The following is a 20,560-nucleotide window of genomic DNA, read 5'->3' as shown; positions in this document are numbered from 1 at the left end:
TCTATAACAGCCCCAAACCACCCGGACCCCATCCATAGCTGACAGCCTTCCTAACGTTTGTCCTCAGCTCAAACTCAGGACCAACCACAGACAAAACCGATTAACACCCTTAACCCATCACATGGGATGCCCCACCTCCAGGTCGCCTGCCTAAGGCTTCCTCCTGTCCCTCCTATCATCAGCCTCCAGGGAAGGCATTTTTGGAAGCCTGCCTTTTGTCCCCACTGTGAAACTTTCCCATTCCCCTGCCTGCCTTTGAGTTTCTGCCAAAACGCCAGTCAGTAACAGTCACTGATTCCTCCCACGGAGCAAGCTCTGAATAAATAGCCTTTGCCTGTTCTCATCTGGCTAGTTTATTTTCAGAGATATAATTAATTGTCAATATTTTCGTATAGATTCTGTTTATTCTGGCCAGCAACTCTTTTGTGTGGGATTCCCCTCATACTTGGCCGTTGAACATTTTTTATTCAAAATCACAAAGTAAGTGAAGGTAAAAGAATGTTAAAGCTTAAAATGATGCTTTTCATACACTGGTAGCATTTATACTGCTAAAGTTATGAAAGCTTAATGCTTTGGGATATTCTATGTTGTTACAAAATAGTGCCAACAAATTGTATTTATTTTACAAGGTCGCTGGAATTGAGAGCCACCTTGGTGGCTCAGTGGTTGAGTGTCTGCCTTCAGCTCAGGGCATGATCCCAGAGTCCTGGGATGAAATCCCCCATCAAACTCCCTGCAGGGAGCCTGCTTCTCCCTTTGCCTATGTCTCTGCCTCTCTCTGGGTGTCTTTCATGAATAAATACAATCTGTTAAAAAAAAAAAAACAAAAAAACAAGGCTGCTGGAATTGCCTATAGAGTTGGACCAACCAAGTATGACATTGGTCTAAAATATTGTTTACGACATACATGTATTGTGTGTGAGAGAGAGGTTCGGGCAAAGAACTTTATTGAGTGACTTTAAAATATATATATATTAAAATTATCTAAATTTAAACTATTAATATATTCAAATAGTAAGTTTCATATCAATGAATTAATTTTGCATATTGGATACAGCCTATAAGAACTTCTGGAATATATTGTTAGATTCAGTTTATGCTTTTTAAAAAAAAAAAAAAAAACTAATCCTATTGTTTTGTAACATGAGGTTGCTTCTTTTTTTTTTTTTTTATTTTTTTATTTTTTTTTTTTTAGGTTGCTTCTTTTTTGTTTCTACTTCCTGTTCAGGCTTGGGCATCAGGGATTTTGAGTCCTTTGCAGATTCAGCAAAGCTTTATAGCTTTTGTTCTACAGAAAGTTACAAAGAGTAGAAATTATCCTGTTAAAAAAACATTCAGGAAGATCCATTTACGAACCTTCTGAGTGTAGAAACTTTTATAGGATTATTCTTTGAGGGTTTCATGTCTTTTGTTCTTTACTTCCTGTTAAACTGATTTTGGTAATGCGTATTTTTTCCAAATTGTTTTTTAATTCAGCATTTTCAAGTTTTTTACTAAGTTTTTTACTAAGCCTATTACTTTAAATTACTTTAAATTTTTAGAGAATTTTCCCAGAATTGGTATCTCTTTTGTATTGATTAGCACAACCGGAGATTTATCACTTGTTTTCTTTTTTTCTCCAAAGACAAAGCTTTAGGTTTGTTTATGAATTCCATTTTTTCTTTTCTTCTCTGATTAGAGAGGAAATAAGTCTTAGAGTTATCTTCATCAAGATTACAAGGAAACTACTTTCAAATAAATGGGAGCAGGGGCACCTGGGTGGCTCAGTTGGTTAAGCTTCTTGATTTTGATTGGGGTGGTGATCTTGGGGTCATGAGATGGAGCTCCACCTCGGGTTCCGTGCTAAGCACAGGGTCTGCTTAAGATTCTCTCTCTCTCTGCCTCTCCTCTCTCTCTCAAATAAATAAATAAATAAATAAATAAATAAATAAATAAAATCTTTTTAAAAATAATAAAATAGGGACACCTGGATGGCTCAGTGGTTGAGTCTGCCTTTGGCTCAGGGCGTGATCTTGGAGTCCCAGGATCGAGTCCTGCATTAGGCTCCCTGCATGGAGTCTTGTTCTCCCTCTGCCTGTGTCTCTGCTTCTCTATGTCTCTCATGAATAAATAAATAAAATCTTAAAAAAATAAAATAAAATAAAAAATAAAAATAATAAAATAAATGGGAGCATTCCATTCAGGAGTATCCCAATGCTAATTACAAAGGAGAACTAAAAATGGATGGAGCTACATTATTTTTTTAAAGATTTTATTTATTTGTTCATGAGACACACAGAGACAGAGGCAGAAACATAGGCAGAGGGAGAAGCAGGCTCCCGGCAGGGAACCCAGTGCAGGACTCAGTTCCAGCACCCAGGACAGGATCACCACCGAACCAAAGGCAAATGCTCAACCACCGAGCCACTCAGGGGTCCCTGGAGCTACATTATCTAGGATGTGGATAAAACCTCTGTAAATAGAGCTGCTAAAAGAACAGCACCTTAACAAAATCATAGATGACTTTTTTTTTTTTTCTCATAAACCCCTCTGGGCAGCTCCAAAGGAGTTAGAAAACTGAGTTCCTTCTAGATTACTCCTCTACCCTCTGAGATGGCCAACACCACATCTGTCCCTCACCCAGCAGTAAGAAGGAATAGGAAGTACATAGAATGATCTTTCTTTTAGGGTACAATCCAAAAGAGGCACAGGTCACTTCTGTGCACACCTCATTGCACAGATGTAAATCATATGACCACTCCTGTCTACAGAGAAGACTGGGAAATGAAGTCTTTATTCAAGGAGGGCAATGTTCCCAGCTAAAAATTGAGGATTTATTACTTTAGAAGCAGAGAACAGATATTGGGAGATAATGAGCAGTCTCTGCCATAGGAGATAAGAGAACATGCAGGATGTCACAGAGAATGCCAGCCAAACAAGTGAAGCAGATTGTGATATTAACCATGAGTCTCCCCCCACCTCATAGAGTTAGACTGTAGATAGTGTTGAATTTTATTTGTTTTCTCCATTTCACCAGAGGACAAAATTTAATCTTCTAGGGATGGGATTGAAAATGATAAGCAGTAATAGCTAGCCAGATATGCTGGATAGAGCTGGAGACAAGGGGATCTAACTGCTCTGATTATAGATTTTCGTGTTTTTCAATTTATTTGAAGAGCATAAGAAGTGTGTGCTGTAACAAACCAAACAATACACATAGAGAGAGAAAGCTGACACCCCTGCCCCCATATTCCCAAATAACAAATGTAAATAGCCTAGTACTTATTCTTCCATATAATCTCTTGCCTCTGTGTAATCATATAAAACCATACAAAGGCCATTCACATTTAATATGGTTATTAATATGTTTGGGTTTAAATCTCTCATCTTGCTATTTGGTTTCTATTTGTCCTACTTGCTTTTTATCCTTTCCATATTTCCCTGCCTTTTTTTAGATAGATTTTTTTTTTTAATGATTCCTGTTTAGTCCATTGGCTGTTAGAACAGAATATCATAGACTAGGAGGCTTATAAACAGCAGACAATTATTTCTCCTAGTTTTGGAGACTTGGAAGTCCAAGACAAAGGTGGTGACAGATTCAGTGTCTAGGGAAGACCTGTTTACAGGTTTATAGACTCAGGTCTTCTCACTGTGTCTTTACATGGTGGGAATTGGGAGGGAGCTCTCTGGGGTCTCTTTTATAAGGCACAAATTCCACTTATGACAGCTCTGCCCTCATGACCTCCCAAAGACCTCACATCCTAATACAATCACATTGAGGGTTAGATTTCAACAAAGGAATTTGAGCAGTGGGGGTGCGGGGTGGGGGAGACACACGTTCAGTCTATAGTGTAGAGACCACTCTTAGGCAACAGTCTTGAGCAATGGGAATGTGAGCAAGGCACAAGGGCCCACAGTGACCAGCAGGCACAGTGTAAACAGACCCAGCGGGCAACCTGCCTTGAAGTAGTTGTAGGCCCTAGCTGACCAATTTGCTAACTTGCAACGAGGCCCAGTTATCAAAAAAGGGAAATTCCATATATTCCCAAACCTCCTCACTCCCCCCATTAACTCTGGCCCTCCCCTACCTATCTCCTGGCAGATAACCTGCCCTCTGCTGTCCTGCCCTCTGCTCCCTTGCAGAAAATTCAATAAATTTCTCTCTCCTTGGTTCTGCCTCAGGTGAATCCTTCTACCACCGAATCATTATCGCCCCACATATAACAATTACACTTTATCTTTTTGTCGGTTTGTTAGCTATAACTCTTAATTTTATTTTTATTATTAAAAAAATTTTTAGTAGTTGGTTTCAATTCACAGTATCCATTTTAACTTCTCATGATCTACCTTCCAGTGATACTATAGGACATCATATCTAGCATTCTCTGGCACTCTGTGCCAACTACTTTGGTCTCCCTGGGCTCTTAGGTCTAGCTCCTCAACTCAGGGAGTCCACTGGGATTCACCCAGATTACTCTCTTTGTACCCAACCCTGAAAACTCTCCCAGGCCTGGGGCAACCCCTCATTTATTCACCACCCTCAGGAAACACTGTTCACTGCCTGGTGTCCAATGTCTCCCAAGTAATTGTTTCATATATTTTGGTTAGTTTTTTGTTTTTGTTTTTGTTTTTTTCAGATGGAAGGATAAATCTGATTTCTGTTACACTATCTTCACTGGAAACAGAAGTTTACCTTCAGTTTTGAAAGATATTTTCCCTGGATATAGAAGGAACGATTGTCCAACACAGTTTTATTTTTTCTGTCACCACTTAAAAAAATGTCATTTTTCTTTCTTCTGACTTGCTGGATTTATTCTTCTGCATAGAAGTTGGCTTTATTCTTTCTCTGTGTGTAATATTTTTGTAGTTCCATATTAAGAATTTTAGAAAAGAAACAGCAAACTGAACTCAAAGCAATTAGAAAGACAATGGTCATAAGATTGGAGGAATAAACTGATAAAATAAAAAAAGAGAGAGAGAGTAAAAAATCCAAAAGACCTCACTGTGAGAAACAGAACTATATCACTTTGAGAAGATATAGAAAATCTTCATGATTTTCAGCTGCCTCAGTCAATAGAGTGTGTGACTCTTGATCTTGGGGTCATGAGTTCAAGGCCCACTTTGGGCATGGAGATTACTTAAAAAATAAATTAAAAAAATATAGAGTATCTTCACAATTTTAGAAGGAGGAAAGTGGTTTCCTATGAAAAACACAAAAAGCATTAACTATAAAGGAATAGATTGGCAAGATTGCATCAAGAGTAACGACACCATAAAGAGGATGAATGAATCAGCCATAGCACAGGAGAAGATATTATACATATACCTTACAAAGATAGACTCAGCTGAAGAGTTAAGAATTCCTAGAAATCATCAAGAAAAAAGAAAAAAAAGATGATGCAACAGGGAGAAGTCATCATTAAAAAACTTGAACAGATATTTTCCGGAAGAGAAAATCCAAATGAGTGTTTAAGGATATGAAAAGGTGTTCAACATTAGTAATGATCAAGGAAAAGCAAACTACACACCACCAGGTTGGCCCTGGCAGCATCAAAGATGAGCAAGGCCATAAAACCATTGGAACACTCATTACTGGTCAGAATGGATATTGATACAACTCCATGGGGCAACACTTTATTATGCTGTAGTAAAGATGGCATGAATGTACACCATGTCCCAGCAATTTTACTTCTAAACACATACCATTGAGGAAGTTTCTTAACCCCAGCACTATTGACATTTGGGGCCAAAGAATTCTTTATTGTAGGGGGGCTAGTCCTGTGCATTGTAGGATGTTAGCATCACCTAGATGCCAGCAGCACCCTCCACATTTATGACTGCCAAAAACATCTCCGGACATGGCCAAATGTCCCTGGAGTGGTGGGGTGGGGGCAGGAAGGAAAAATTGCCTCAAATTGAGAACCACTAGTTTAATACAATCAAGTAGCTTTTGTAAATTGGCCAAAGAGTTAAAACTTCATCAGACCAGAGATTTAAATCATGAGAAACTTGAGTCTAGAGTATGTGGCTTGCCAGGTAGATCTGCTTTCCTTATTCCATGGCTGAGGCCTGGGCCATCTTCCATGGTTCCTTTAGAATCCCCATTTGGGAATGGGATCTAGAATCCCTAATGCAACAGCACAACAAAGTTTGTTGCTCATCCCTTGGGAAATATTACCCCCGATAGCAGCTCCAGATCTCAGGGTCAGCATCAAATCTCTTTCCGAATATGGAAACTCACCCCGATGAGAAGGTAGCCCCATGCTTTTTGAGACAACCAATAACAATCAAACAGCCAGTGACAGCACAGTTAAAAATAACACAACGCCAATGCTATAAAAAGTCCCAGTTATTCTTATTATCAAAATTTCAGTATTATGAACTCCTGATATCAAGTTTCAGCTGAGCAATTAATTTCCCATGGTGAAATCTCCTCCTTCTTAAAACAATTTAAATAACTAAATCTCTTACCCCTTACTTTAAAAATTCTGCATAGCCCCAACTCTGTGGGTCTCAGGGGCCTGCATAGAATCTGCCTTCCTTCTTTAAAGTCTGCACTATTGGGATGCCTGTGTGGCTCGGTGGTTGAGCGTCTGCCTTTGTCCTCCTCAGGACATGATCCCACATCTGGCAATCTAGTCCCACATCGGGCTCCCTGTGAGAAGCCTGCTTCTCCCTCTACCTATGCCTCTTCCTCTCTCTATCTTTCATGAATAAATAAATAAATACAATATTTAAAAAATAAAATCTGCATTATCTTCCACTAAAATGAATGCTTCCTTCAGCATCTCCAAGGTGGATCAGTTCTCCCCTGAGGCTACTGTGGTCCCAGTTTTTCCAAGATCCCAAGTCAACTGTATGTTTACAAATACATAACACATTAAGGGGCTTAGAAGTTGCCACTCAAAAAAAAAAAAAAAAAAGAAAGAAAGAAAGAAAGAAAGAAAGAAAGAAAGAAAGAAAAAGTTGCCACTCCATCCTAACAACAAGTTAAAAACTGAACAAACCAAAAAATGAACAACTCTGCTTAGACCTATTGAAGACATGATGTCACAGGGCAAGCCATTGACACCCAAATTGAAGAAATAGACAAGCAGGTAGATTCAGAGAATCGCAACTTACAAGAGCAAAAACCTCCACATGAACCAGTCTGGGTGAAGAAAACTCCAACTGTAGGGGCACTTGGATGGCTCAGTGGTTGAGCATCTGCCTTTGGCTCAGGGCGTGATCCTGGGGTCCTGGGATGGAGTATCACATCAGCTCCCTGCATGGAGCCTGCTTCTCCCTCTGCCTATGTCTCTGCCTCTGTATGTGTGTGTGTCTCATGAATAAATAAATAAAATCTTCAAAAGAAAAGAAAACTCGAACTGTAGTTGATAAATTGCTGGCAACTCAGTGTGGACAGGTCTGAGAGTCCGAGCCTTGGGAAGGGGCACACTTTCATGACTTTTACCTCAGGAGTTCCACCAGGTGCATCACAGGAACTATGGGAGGAAAATTGCCTCATGCTTCTTGCAAGGGGAAGGGAAAGGTAACCATTTTGAAATACACCAGAGGATTCTTTTCTTCTTAACAAAGCCTGCCCTCAGGAGAAACTAGTTAACAAGAGCCTAATCTACTGGGGTTTTTATCAGAGCCTAATTGACCCAAGGAATGGAAATACTCAGCTCAAGCTCGCTCCAGCCTCCATTTGCATTTCTCTTTTAGCATTGGATAATATTCCATTGTCTGGATGGGCCACAGTTATCTATACATTCACCTACTGAAGAACATCTTGATTGCTTCCAGGTTTTGGCAATTATGAATAAAAGCTGCTGTAAATCAGGTCTTTGTATGGCCGTAAGTTTTCAACTCCATTGGGTAGATGCCAATGGAGGAAAGGAAATACTCAGCTCCAGCCCGCCCCAACTATACTATCCCACCCGACGGGGGAGGCGGACTGAACAGCCATGAGGAACAGTCCAGAGGCACAGGCTGGCTAAAAAACCTGAGATCCAATCATTAGACTAATGCTCCCCCTCCACGACACCTTCCCACCCCATTAGTAAAGGCCTGTCACAGCAGAGTTTTTACCAAGTGTGTCATGTCTAGCCATCAAGACAAAATTACAAGGCATACTAAAAGGCAGAAAACAGTTTGAAGAGACTGAATAATCATCAGAACAAGAACCAGATGTGGCAGAAATGCGGAAGCTAAGCAGGGTCCGGCCTGATTAGTACTTGAATGGGAGATATGGCTGGAATGTCATATTATCAGACCAAAGACTTTCTCAAACAAAATTGAGGGATTTGTTGTGAATAGACACACCCTGCACACATATGTGATTACATAATCACAAATTAAAACAACAAGATACCATTGCACATCTCTGAGAATGGTCAAAATCCAGCACTGACAACACCAAATGCTGGTGAAGATGTGGAGCAATAGGAACTCTCTTTCTGCTGGTGGAAACGCAAAATGGTGCAGCCACTTTGGAAGACAGTTTGGCAGTTACCATATGATCCATCAATCATGCTCTTTGGCATCTATCCAATGGAGTTGAAAACTTAAGGCCAAAGACCTGATTTATAGCAGCTTTCATTCATAATTGCCAAAACCTGGAAACAATTAAGATGTTCTTCAGTAGGTGAATGCATAGATAACTGTGGCCCATCCAGACAATGGAATATTATCCAATACTAAAAGAGAAATGCACTATCAAGCCATGAAAAACCATGGAAGGACCTTAAGTACACACTACCAAGTGAAAGAAGCCAATCTGAAAAGCCTGCATATGATATGATTCCAAATATATGACATTATGGAAAAGATGAAACTATGAAGACAATAAAAAAATCAGACCTCACTAGGGGTTAGAAGGGAAGCAGGGATGAATAGGTGGAGAACAGAGGAATTTTAAGGCAGTGAAACAATTTTGTATGATACCAGAGTGGTAGATATGTGTCATTATACATTTAATCGAACCTGTAGAATGTCAATTTACCTTGAACCCTAATACAAGTTATAGACTTTGAGTGATTATGATGTGTCACTGTGGGTTCATCGATTGTCACATGTGTACCACTGTGATACCGAATGGCAATAGTAGGGGATATTATGCATGTGTGAGAACAGAGCGTAACAGAAACTCCCTATACTTTCCATGCTGTGAACCTAAAACTACTCTTTAAATATTTTATTGATTAAAAAAAAAGTTGCATGAAGCAAGACTGAATAATCATCAGGACCTTGAAATTTAGTAAATTGATAATTTTTAAAATGTGAAAAATTACATACCAGTATCACCATAAATAATTTTAGACAGTAAGCTAAAGGTTGGGGGATGATGGTTGCAAAACACATGGTAGACAAATAATTAGTAGCCAGAATATATGACTGCTGCCTATATATAAAGCCATGAAAGATAAACAATCCATCCAAAGTGTGCAAATGATATGAGCTAATAATTTGGCCCACAGTCGGTAGGTAGTCTGCTGACCCTGACTTAGAGGGCTATTGTCATAATCCAAGTACATCTGTTACAGTCATACGAGTAGATGTTCTGAGATCAGGTTGGATATTTAAAGATAATCCTTAAATATATAACATAGTTTAGGTATAATATGTGTTATATTTTGAAATCTGAGTCAACAGGATTTGCTAATAAGTTTGCTGTGGGGTGAGAAAGTGGTATCAAGGATGATGTCAAGAAAAAGAAATAACCACAGCCTGAGCCCCTCACCCACACAATCAAGAAAATGCCAGCAAAGTTACTGTCATCGCAGGAGCTTAGAATTTGACATCCAGGGGCACCTGGGTGGTGCAGTTGGTTGAGAATCCGACGCTTGATTTTGGCTCAGGTCATGATCTTAGGGTCATGAGATCAGCAGGGAGTCTGATTGAGATTCTGTCTCTCCCTCTCCCTCTACTCCAACCCCCCCAATCTCTCTCTCTCTCAAATAAGTAAATAAATCTTAAAAAAATAAAATAAAATAAAATCTGAAGTCCTTAACCCCTTTCCTGGGTCAAATGGCATCCCATGAGCCTGCCCTGCCGTGTCACCACACCCCGGATCCTGATTCCTGCGAGCTGATTCCTTGCCAGCACCGGATGCTCTACTGTTCCCACCAGGATTTGTTAGATTCTCACTACAACCCTGCAAGATAGGTACGGTTAGAATCTCTAATTTACAAATGAGTGTTTAGAGGGAATGAAAGGGCTTGTGCAAACTCACGCAGTTAGAAGCCAAGATTAAAAATTCAAGCTTTCTGGGACGCCTGGGTGGCTCAGGGGTTGAGTGTCTGCCTTTGGCTCAGGGCATGATCCCAGAGTCCCAGGATTGAGTCCCACATCAGGCTTCCTGCATAGAGCCTGCTTCTTTCTCTGCCTATGAATCTGCCTCTCTCTGTGTCTCTCATGAATAAATAAATACATAAAATCTTTTAAAAAGGACATTCCGGGTGGCTCAGCGATTTGGCGCCACCTTTGGTCCAGGGCGTGATCCTGGAGCCCTGGGATCCAGTCCCACGTCGGGCTCCCTACATGGAGCCTGCTTCTCCCTCTGCCTGTGTCTCTGCCTCTCTCTCTCTCCCTGTGTCTCTCATGAATAAATAAATGGAATCTTAAAATAATAAAAAATAAAAAAATAAAAATTTAAAAAAAATCTTAAAAAAATAAACAAACAAATAAATAAAAATTCAGGCTTTCGGAACCCAAACCCAGCACGCTGAAGGACTGTGCTCTATAGTGATACCTGGACTTTCAGCCTTGACCCAGAGCAAAAGGGCAGGAGAGCAGATAGAGTAGGAATGAAACAGAAAACTTTCTTCATTTCTTCTTCAAGATACCAGTTGTCTAGGATTTCTAACCTATGAACTTAAAACTCATTTGAGGGAAATACCCCTTAAAAAGAATATGTATTATTATATGTATTAATTACCTTTGGAAGATATTAGGAGACCAAGTCATTATTTTTAGTATGGGTATATATAGGAGGAGAAATTATCTTGTTATTCTTATATAAATAGTACCCTTGGGTAACCAAATAACTGATCAAGGGTAATCTGTAAATTAAGAACTGATAGAATCATAGTATTTATCATCTTGCAATCCCTAATAAACCCTTAGCAATGATCACCAACTCCTGCTGACATCTTAAAAAAAAAATGAGAAAGGGGCACCTGGGTGGCCCAGTCAATTAAGCGTCTGCTTTTGGCTCAGGTCATGATCCCAGAGTCTCTGGATCAAGCCCCACATTGGGCTCCCCACTCAACGGGGAATCTGTTTCTTCCTCTGCTTCTCTCACTGTGCTCTCTCTCACTCTCTCTTTCTCTCAAGTAGACAAATAAAATCTTAAAAAAAAGAAAAAGAAAGAAAGAAAGAAAGAAAGAAAGAAAGAAAGAAAGACATTCTGTTCATCTATACGGTTGTAGACAAAATCAGCTGTGAGTAGTCCTGAAAACAAACAAACAAACAAACAAAAAAACAAAATAAAACAAAACACCTGGCCAACCCTGTGGATCTAATTACCCACATTATAGGAAAAACGGGGTAGCAGAAAAATAGGTCAGGTGACACCACAAAATCCAGGCTGTGGGCAATTCTACAGTCTCTCTAAGACATTAACTTCTCCCCTGCCTTCTTCTCCTGCTCCGAATTTTTATTATTGTGCTTTTCATTTTATAGTTGTGTAAACCAAGACTCAAAGAACTTTGGCACTGAATACTTGGAGATGTGGGAGAAACAAAATAAATGACTTGGTCAGATCATACAAGCTCCGAAGTGGCAAAGATAGAATTTGACCTGACCACCTCGTTCTAAAATGGTCCCACCTCCACAAACACACACGACTGATTTGTGTCTTGATTCCCCCCAAAACAGAAGCCACAGAGGCCCCTAAGCGCCTGACAGCAGCAAATATTTGTCATTCTGCCCATTGTTTATAAGTTAGGCATCCTCCAGACTCCTCCACTGCAGAACTCCTACTCTCCTTGGTACGGACACCTCCAGTGGGCTCGAAGTGGCCCTGAGTTCTGCTAGCCGCTACACACCTGGGCTGACCTGCAGCCTGGAGAGGTTAGTGTTTGGTGAGTTAGAGACCAGGTGGGGACTAGAACAGGGCTCCCATAACTCCTCCTCCAATGCGATGCCCTCCCAACTGACACCTTTCCCTGCCTTGGAAGGGGGAGGGAGCAACATGGAATTATGCTCGGAGGTCCTGGGCTGAGGGGAAGGAGGCTGACATGATCATCCTCAGGGGCTCTAGGGGGCGGGTAGTCAATGTACACATGAGACAAGAGCCCAGACATCACGCCCTGCCTTGAAAAAGCAGGCAACACACACTGTAGCTAATCCTAGACTATCTCTTCTCTGTAGGAAAAAAGTTTAGAGACCCCGGACTATTCTCTGATGGTTCTCCCAGGCTGCTGCCTCCCCATCTCATCTGAAATATTGTTTTCATTGAGATAAAATTTACATTTTAGATGAATGCACAGAACATAAGGGTGCCAGCTGACGAGTTTTAACAAATATACCTATGTAGCTAAAACTCAGTCAGGAGAGACAGTTGTCCATCACTCAGAAATTTCACTCATGCTTCTTTTCCCTCATGTCTCATCCACCATGGTACAGTGGGTCTGGAAGGTTCTGACAGCCTCTGGAGCACTCGAGCCTTCTGAGTCCCGCTACCACCTCACCATGATGCCAGCAGGCTGCTGTGAAATGACAGTCATTAACTTGTACCCTGGAACTTGATTTCTGAAGACACCTGCAGCCATGCCATTCATGTTTCCAGCTATAACCAGGGGACCACCCAGGTCAACCAGCAAGTAGAATTTTTCATTGCCTGCAAAAACTTCCCACAAAGCTGATTTTTCCCTTCTCTCTCAGCACCTGAGACCACAAGACTATTTTGTCCCCATGGCTAATAAAGCAGGCCCTGAGAGAGAGGGTGAAGATGCCTGTGATTACCTCAGCAACAGAACATGCTGTGCATGTGAATCATATAATCCCTTCCCCATGGCAACAGAGACACACAAAGTCACGATCCTTTGGGGCCCAGTGGCAATAGCACCCACATAGTCCAACCCCTTAGAAAGACAAATAAAACTCCCCCTCCAAAATGTCATTTACTGTTCAGATAGCCTTCATATTGTTGTGTGTATTCTTTATTTGTATTGTTTTTAATAAAGTGTTGATTCAGAGAGGATAAGCCTGTGAGTGTCCATTTTGGCTGCTGATTTTGGGGGCTGATTTCAAATCCGAAGCTTTGTCCTGCACTATGAGGAACAAAGGAGGGTTGTTTGATTGATGGAGGCAGAACAAGTCTGCAAGAGAAAAATGTAGATATGTTGATACCAAAGACCACAGAGCTGAGGCAAGAATTTCCCATTCATTTATCTCTTGATGTGTCTTCCTAAGGAAGATGACATCGTCCTTCTGCCTCTGAGGTTGGTGTGCAAGGAATGACCTCCTCTTTTATTAGCTGGAGTTGCAGATGGTAATGGGAAAATATTTCTCTGCAGTCAGAGCGCCTTGAGCTCCTGGCCTTACAGCATCTCTCCAGGTCACAGGATGAATCACTATGAAAAGTAAACATAGGATCTGGAGAGGTATGACGCCTCTTCCTGGTATCTGTTCTACCTTGTGTATGCATCTGGTCCTAATTCAGCACCAAGAACTCTGGAGCGGGGCGATGACTCACAGTACTCCGTGGGAGCACTCCGTCAGCTAACATTTACAGAGCAGGGAGCGGGTGAGGTTGGCACTTGAAGGATGAGTGTATCCCCTCCAGGCATGCAGGAAGGCAAGTGCCAGGAGGGAGGGACAGGGTCTTATTCGCCACTGCATTCCCAGAGGTTAGCCCAGGTCCTGCCACATTTAGGCATTGGGGAAAAACCATCTTTGTGTGCGAGGAGCATGGGGACAGATTGGCTTCCAGTCTTCCTGCTCCTAAAGAACATAGCCAATGAGGAAAATTGGCGGGGGGGGGGGGGGGGGGGAGGGGGACGACCCACCAACTCTGCCTCACCAGATCCCCACAAACTTCCACATTTACATAAATGTGGACAAACTGCCTACTAACAGGCAGACAGGACTCTGCCTTCAGCCTGGCACACAAGGAGCTTGGAAGGTATCATCCCATTCTAACAAATAGCTGAACAAACTAAGAACAACGATTTTTCTTAGATCTATCAGAGAAGTGGGTTTGTAGGGAAAGCCACTGCCCCCCAAATTAGCCAGACACACAGGTGAACAGAGAGAAAGAATCAAGCTTGCCACTGCAGAAACCCACAAACAGGAAGGTTGGAATCAGCACACCGAAAATTTGAAAGGACTATGATTCATATGCTAAGGTTTCTAATGGATAAAGTAGACAGCTATGTTACTCAAGACAGTGCTGTATTGCTGAATAAAAGACAAGTTATACATTTTTAACTCCTACTGTTAAGAAAGAGGCCGAGCACTTGATAGGCCTCTCTAGATTTTGGAGACAGCACATGACACACTTGAGAACAGTGCTATAATTTGTTTTTTTTAGGGGACTCAGAAGGCTGACATTTTTTAGTGCAGCCTGAGCAAGAAAGCGCTCTGTAGCAGGTCCAGGCTGGGGTCCAAAGGCCCTACGGCCTGAGCCTTTGATCTATATTACAGGTCATAGCCTGTGGTGCTCCATGTATCCATGGTGGAGTCCACAATGCTAGAGATAGCAACAGTATGGGGAGTCTCTGGCAAGCCCTGGTGGAAAAGCTGCAGCTCATGGGACGCCTGGGTGGCTCAGCAGTTGAGCGTCTGCCTTTGGCTCAGAGCATGATCCCGGAGTCACGGAATCGAGTCCAACATCGGGCTCCCTGCATGGAGCCTGTTTCTCCCTCTGCCTACGTCTCTGCCTCTCTCTGCGTGTCTCTCATGAATAAATAAATTAAATATATTTTTTAAAAGCCACAGCCCAGATACATAGGATCCTAGAAAAAAAGTTTGGCTATCTTCTGTACATTCATAATTCAAAGGCATCTCTTTGCATGCTACTGGATCGTAGCAGAGACTAAGCACTTGACCATGGAGCATCAAGTGAATTGAAGACCAGAGCTGCACATCATGCATTGTGCATGACCAGAGCCACCTAGTCATAAACTTGAGTGGGCAAAGCAACAATCCATCCTGGGATGGAAATGGTATATTCTAGGTAGGCCTGAGCAGGTTCAGGGAGCAAAAATAAGTTACACGAATAAGGAAGCCAGACTGATTCCCACATCACCTACCTTTGTTGCAACAATGCTTCTCCTTCAACTCATTTCTATGGCCTAATTGGGGGACTATCTACAACCAGATGATGGAAGAGGGATCACTAAGCCTGGTTTACTGTTGGTGCAATCTGAAATAGGACCATCTCCACACTGCTGTATTGTTGAGAGGTGACCCTGAAATAAGGCAGTGACGGGAACTCCTCCAAATGAGTGGGAATTTCAAGCAGTGCATTTGCTGGTAATGTGGCGTGCAAGGAGCAGTGACCTGAGGGATCCATATACATGGACCCCTGAAAACAGCAAATGGCTTGTCTGGTCAAACAGGAGCCTGAGGAAAGTAAGTTAATTTTATGTTATACGACTATTACCTCAATTTTTAAAAAAATGAATGGGTCTGCGAGCCAAAGGGTAGAAGTAGAAGGGACCTGAGTCCTGCTTGGGGATTTGTTTTTTTGTCCTAACAGTTATAGGCTCTGCTAGATTCCAGGTCCTGGATCCTGGGAGCTGGGGAGTGGAGATGTTTATACCAGGGGATTCTACTTAACCAGAAGATATGACTGCCACCTGGTCATTTGGGGCTCCATATGCCAATAGACCGGCAGGCAAAAAAAGGGCTTACTCCACTGGCAGAGATACTAGGCCCTGATGATCCTAAGAAGATGCAGTTGCTGGTATGTGTTGGGAGCAGGAATGAAATGTGTGTGAACTCAATGGATGCACTAGATTACCTCTTTGGTGTCTACACCTAGGGATAATCAAGAACTAGCAATAACAAAGACCCAACAATGGCCTGGTAAGCAGAGGCTCAGACCCCTTTGGAATGAGAGCTACCCTACCCAGAAATCAACGTCAACCAACAGATGTGTTGGCTGGGGTGAGGGATGGGGTGGAAGAAGAGGGAGACCACAAATGTCAAAACACCAGTTGCAGTCATAGAGATTGTAGCCTAGCCCAGTAAGCCTGTTTTAAGCTTCCCCCCTCCATTTTTTTTTTTTTTTTTTTTTGAAATCATGACCAGCTACCACTTTGAAGAATCAGTGACAGGATCAAATGTGACCTGAAGGATGAGCTCTCTGTGCTTCACTGGCGACACATTGACATTCACCTCTACACTCCAAGGCTGCTTGCTGTAAAAACCCTGTACCTCTCTGCCTAAGAGCCCTTCTACTGGCTGCTTGAGGGAGCATACCTGGACCATGCACAATGAAAGCAGGAGTGCTGGAGAGAAAATGCCCCTGGAAGCAGCCTTCTAGCAAAGACAGATGGCAAGTTGCTGAATAAAAACCCCAACCTCTTCATCCTTTGAGCAGACTAACTCTGAGATGCATTCTGCGTTGTCTCTCTGAAGTCCCTGATGGGATGAAGCTCCAGTGGTAACTGGCTTGATAGCATGTCTTTAGCTTTCTTTTCTGTCCCATCCTCCTTTCCCCAGTGGATATTATTTAAGCTCACATCCCAAAAATGCCACTTGCATTTCAATTCTTATCTCCAAGTCTTTAAGAAGAACAGAAAACAACATACCATGTCCTCTAAATTTTCAAGTTTACTTATATATATGTTTATATATATGTATATATATTTAAAATATGTTGTATATAAATAATATTCCTATATATGTACCTATAATTTATATATTATAATTATAGTATATAAATATATAAACTATATATAAAATTATAGGCATGAATATATAGGAACATTATTAATATATATAAACTTATACATGTACATAAACATATATAAAAACAAAAATATATAAACTTTTGTTGGGTCTATAATCCATTTGAACACAAACTCTTTTCTTGATCAGAGCTAAGTTCATCTTTTTTTTTTTTCAAAAAAATCAAAGTTTCAAAGAATCTTTTCTTTTTTTCCCTTCTAATATCTCTATGATTGATTCCTGAGTTGTCCCTGTATTTATTATTTTTTTCTTCTCGCTGCTTTGAGTTTGCCTCTCAAGTTCATCATTTAGCTTTTTTGGTTTTCTCCCTAAATGTGTTTAAACAATTGTCATTATGTAATTGTGGTGTTGCACAAATGTTGACATGAAGTAGCTTTTATTCACATTCTGTTCTAAATATTGCTTGACTTCCTTTGTAGTTGTCATCATAATTCTTGAATTTCAGACCCAGAAGTGGAGACCATTTTAATGATCTCAGCCCCAGAAATTCTACTTGATTAATGATGGTGACCAAGAAGGTTATGAAAGGGGTAGAGCAAGCCTGATCTGAAGCAGCAATGGGAAAATTCACACAGAGCAGAAAAATGGCTTAGACTTTATTGAGTGGCAAGTGAAAGAAAGATTTGGCAATGAGATAAATGGTTGGGAAGTCAGTCATTGCCTTGCAAGGGAGACTACCTAATTATTTAATTGTGCTAGTAAAAGTTTAACAGGTGGGGCACCTGGGTAGCTCAGTCAGTTAAGTGTCTGACTCTTGGTTTTGGTTCGGGTCATGATCCCAGGGTTGTGGGATTGAGCCCCATGTTGGGCTCTGTGCTGGGCATGAAGCATGCCTAAGATTCTCTATCTCCCTTTCCCTTGGCCCATCCCTCCTTTCAAAAGAAAAAAGGCACCCTCTCAAAGCAGAAAGGTTGGGAGTGATAGTGGGTCCTTCTAGAAATCACTGGGTAGGCTTGATGATGGAAGTCGGTGGGAATCTATATAGGGTATCCCAATACAGCCTTTCAACTGAAATGAGCTAGGAAATGTGTGATTTTCCTGAGTGTAATGGAAAAATAAGGTCAGATAATGGGCAGGCATGAACAGATATGGAGGACTGGAGAGGCTGGTATGGGAAATGTGACAGAGGGGTGACCAAGGACAAATGGACAAATGAGGACTTGTGGAATGCCCCTGAGCATGCAGCAGAGTGAGAGGCCATGAGTTGCAGTGGCCTCCACCCACAGTGTTGGGAGAGCTTTCTTTGCAGCCATGGGAGGAGTTCCAAGCTTTTCTCAGATGCTGGATGTGTTCAGGTAGCAGATGTGCAAAGTCAGGCAGTGCAGTCTCATGACTCCAGAAAGCCCCTGAAGTGCTGTGCTCATGGAGACGGAGCCAGCACTCCAGGATTGAGGAGCAGCTGTGGACTGGGGGGAGGGAGAGGTGCAGGAAGGTGAGGACAGAGGAGGGATTTCACAGAGGTAACCAGGGCTTATTCCAGCATATAAGAAACATGACCTGAAACAGCAGGAATAGTTTTAGACTCCAAGAATAGGAGATTCCACTGTCTTGGCCGTGAGGTGCTGGATCCAGCTCACACCAGCCTGCAAGAGATGGCTCTTACATTTCTTTTTTTTTTTTTTTTTTTTGGCTCTTACATTTCTTTAAGAAGTTTTATTTATTTATTTGAGAGAGAGAGTGAGCAAGAGTGAGAGAAAGAGAGAGCACGAGCTGGGGGAGAGGCAGAAGGAGAGGGAGAAGCAGGATCTCTGCTGAGCAGGGAGCTCAATGTGGGGCTCGATCCCAGGACTCTGAGATCATGACTTGAGCTGAAGGCAGACACTCAACCAACTGAGCCGCCCACGTGCCCGCCTTTTTGCATTTCTAAGAGTTTTGCAAGTCAGTTGACATCAAGTTGGTGGTGAAATCAGCTATGGTAGAAGAATTTACCCATGGGAATCATCCAACAATGGAAGTCATAGCTTTATTTATTCATTTTTCCTGGAGAGAAGGTTGTAAAACATTTCCCAGCAAACCACTGTGCTCTGGTAAAAAGTTGGCCCTGGGAAAAGAGGAAGTGTGAACGTGTCAGGAAAAGGTCCACAGCTGATCCTAGCTGAAGAAAGCCCCTCCTGTCATGTGTCTATCACAGCTGGGGTGAGGCCAGAACACATTGAGCGTGATAACCTCATGCTCAATTGAGGTTATCACGCTCAATGTGGCTATGCAAAGTGAGAGCACACATGTAGGCCTGCCACCCGCTAGCTCCATGGTCTAGCAAACCTTACTGATTTTAAGAGTAAACATCCAGGAAACAAGCAAAATGAAGAGTACTGCCTCTAGGGGAAACCCTGGAGATCCCTGAGATAAAGGGCATGAATGTGTGTTCACAGAACAACTTCTGCTTGCACAACCCAGCCTTGGGCATTACCAAACTTGGCCCATCCCTATAACACTAGCCTGCCATTCATAAAATTTAAGAAATCAGCCCTCTGCGACAGCATTGATACTGACCCTGAATCTTCTTGGGTTGGGTGACTTTGTTCTAATCTTATCATTGGCATTGGAACCCCAGGTCCCTCCTCCTATCTTGTTGATATCATGAGCAATATCTAGTAAGAATCCGCCAACTCGGGCTTTGGGGATAAATACATCTCTCCCATGGGGATCCCTGGGTGGCTCAGTGGTTTAGCACCTGCCTTTGGCCTGGGGCGCGATCCTGGAGTCCCGGGATCGAGTTCCATGTCAGGTTCCCGGCATGGAGCCTGCTTCTCCCTCTGCCTGTGTCTCTGCCTCTCTCTCTCTCTCTGTGTGTGTGTGTCTATCATAAATAAATAAATAAATCTTAAAAAAAAAAATACATCTCTCCCTTAACCCTGGGCTGGCATCCTAGCCAAGTCATCCTCAGATCACCAAGATAGGCAGAGACAGTGCTGTCACAGGAGACATTTAGTCATTCTTCCAGGAACCTGGTTCTAGAGTTCAAGTTCCTCTGTCTGACATGTTTTTAAAATGACAACTGCGGGGTGCCTGGGTGGCTGGCTCAGGTGATTTAAGTATTTGCCTTGGGCTCAGATCAGGATCCTGGGGTCCTGGAATCGATCCTGCATCAGGCTCTGTGCTGAAAGCCTGCTTCTCCTTTGCCCTCTGCTGCTCCCCCTGCTTGTGCTCTCTCTCTCTCTCTCTCTCTCTGTCAAAATAAATAAATAAAATCTTTTTAAAAAAAGATAAATTAAAATGACCACTGACAGTGTCCCTTCTGTGACATCCTGCCGGTCTCAAGGCCAGCTCAGGTCCAGGGAGTGGAGTTGACTCCATCTCTTGGGTGCCAGAGCAAAGTCACACTGCAAATTGTATGGCAATGCGATTCAATGGGGAGGGGCGGGTCATTATTCTAACAACTTACTATAGTCCTTTGTTTCCATTTCCATAACTGAGCTTACTCTGAGAGAAACACTGGTTTCCAGTACCCTCTATGTGGCCCACGACCCAGTGTTGTTCTCAACTTCTGCTCCAGCTGAGTGCTGTTAGCTAGCTGGACCCAGAATTGAATGTTGGCCTTATCCCCAGGTAACTGGAAAAAAAATTGGAAATAAATTCTTTTTGCAGTTAAAATTTACTTTCATAAAATGTGATGCAGCATGATTTCTCAAACGTACTTGCTTCCTAAGCCCTTTACACAAATTTTGAGACC

Source organism: Canis aureus, chromosome 8, assembly GCF_053574225.1.
Source record: "Canis aureus isolate CA01 chromosome 8, VMU_Caureus_v.1.0, whole genome shotgun sequence".
In the NCBI taxonomy this organism is placed as follows: Eukaryota; Metazoa; Chordata; class Mammalia; order Carnivora; family Canidae; genus Canis; species Canis aureus.
The sequence above is the reverse complement of the archived record's forward strand: the minus strand, read 5'-3'. Positions refer to the sequence as shown.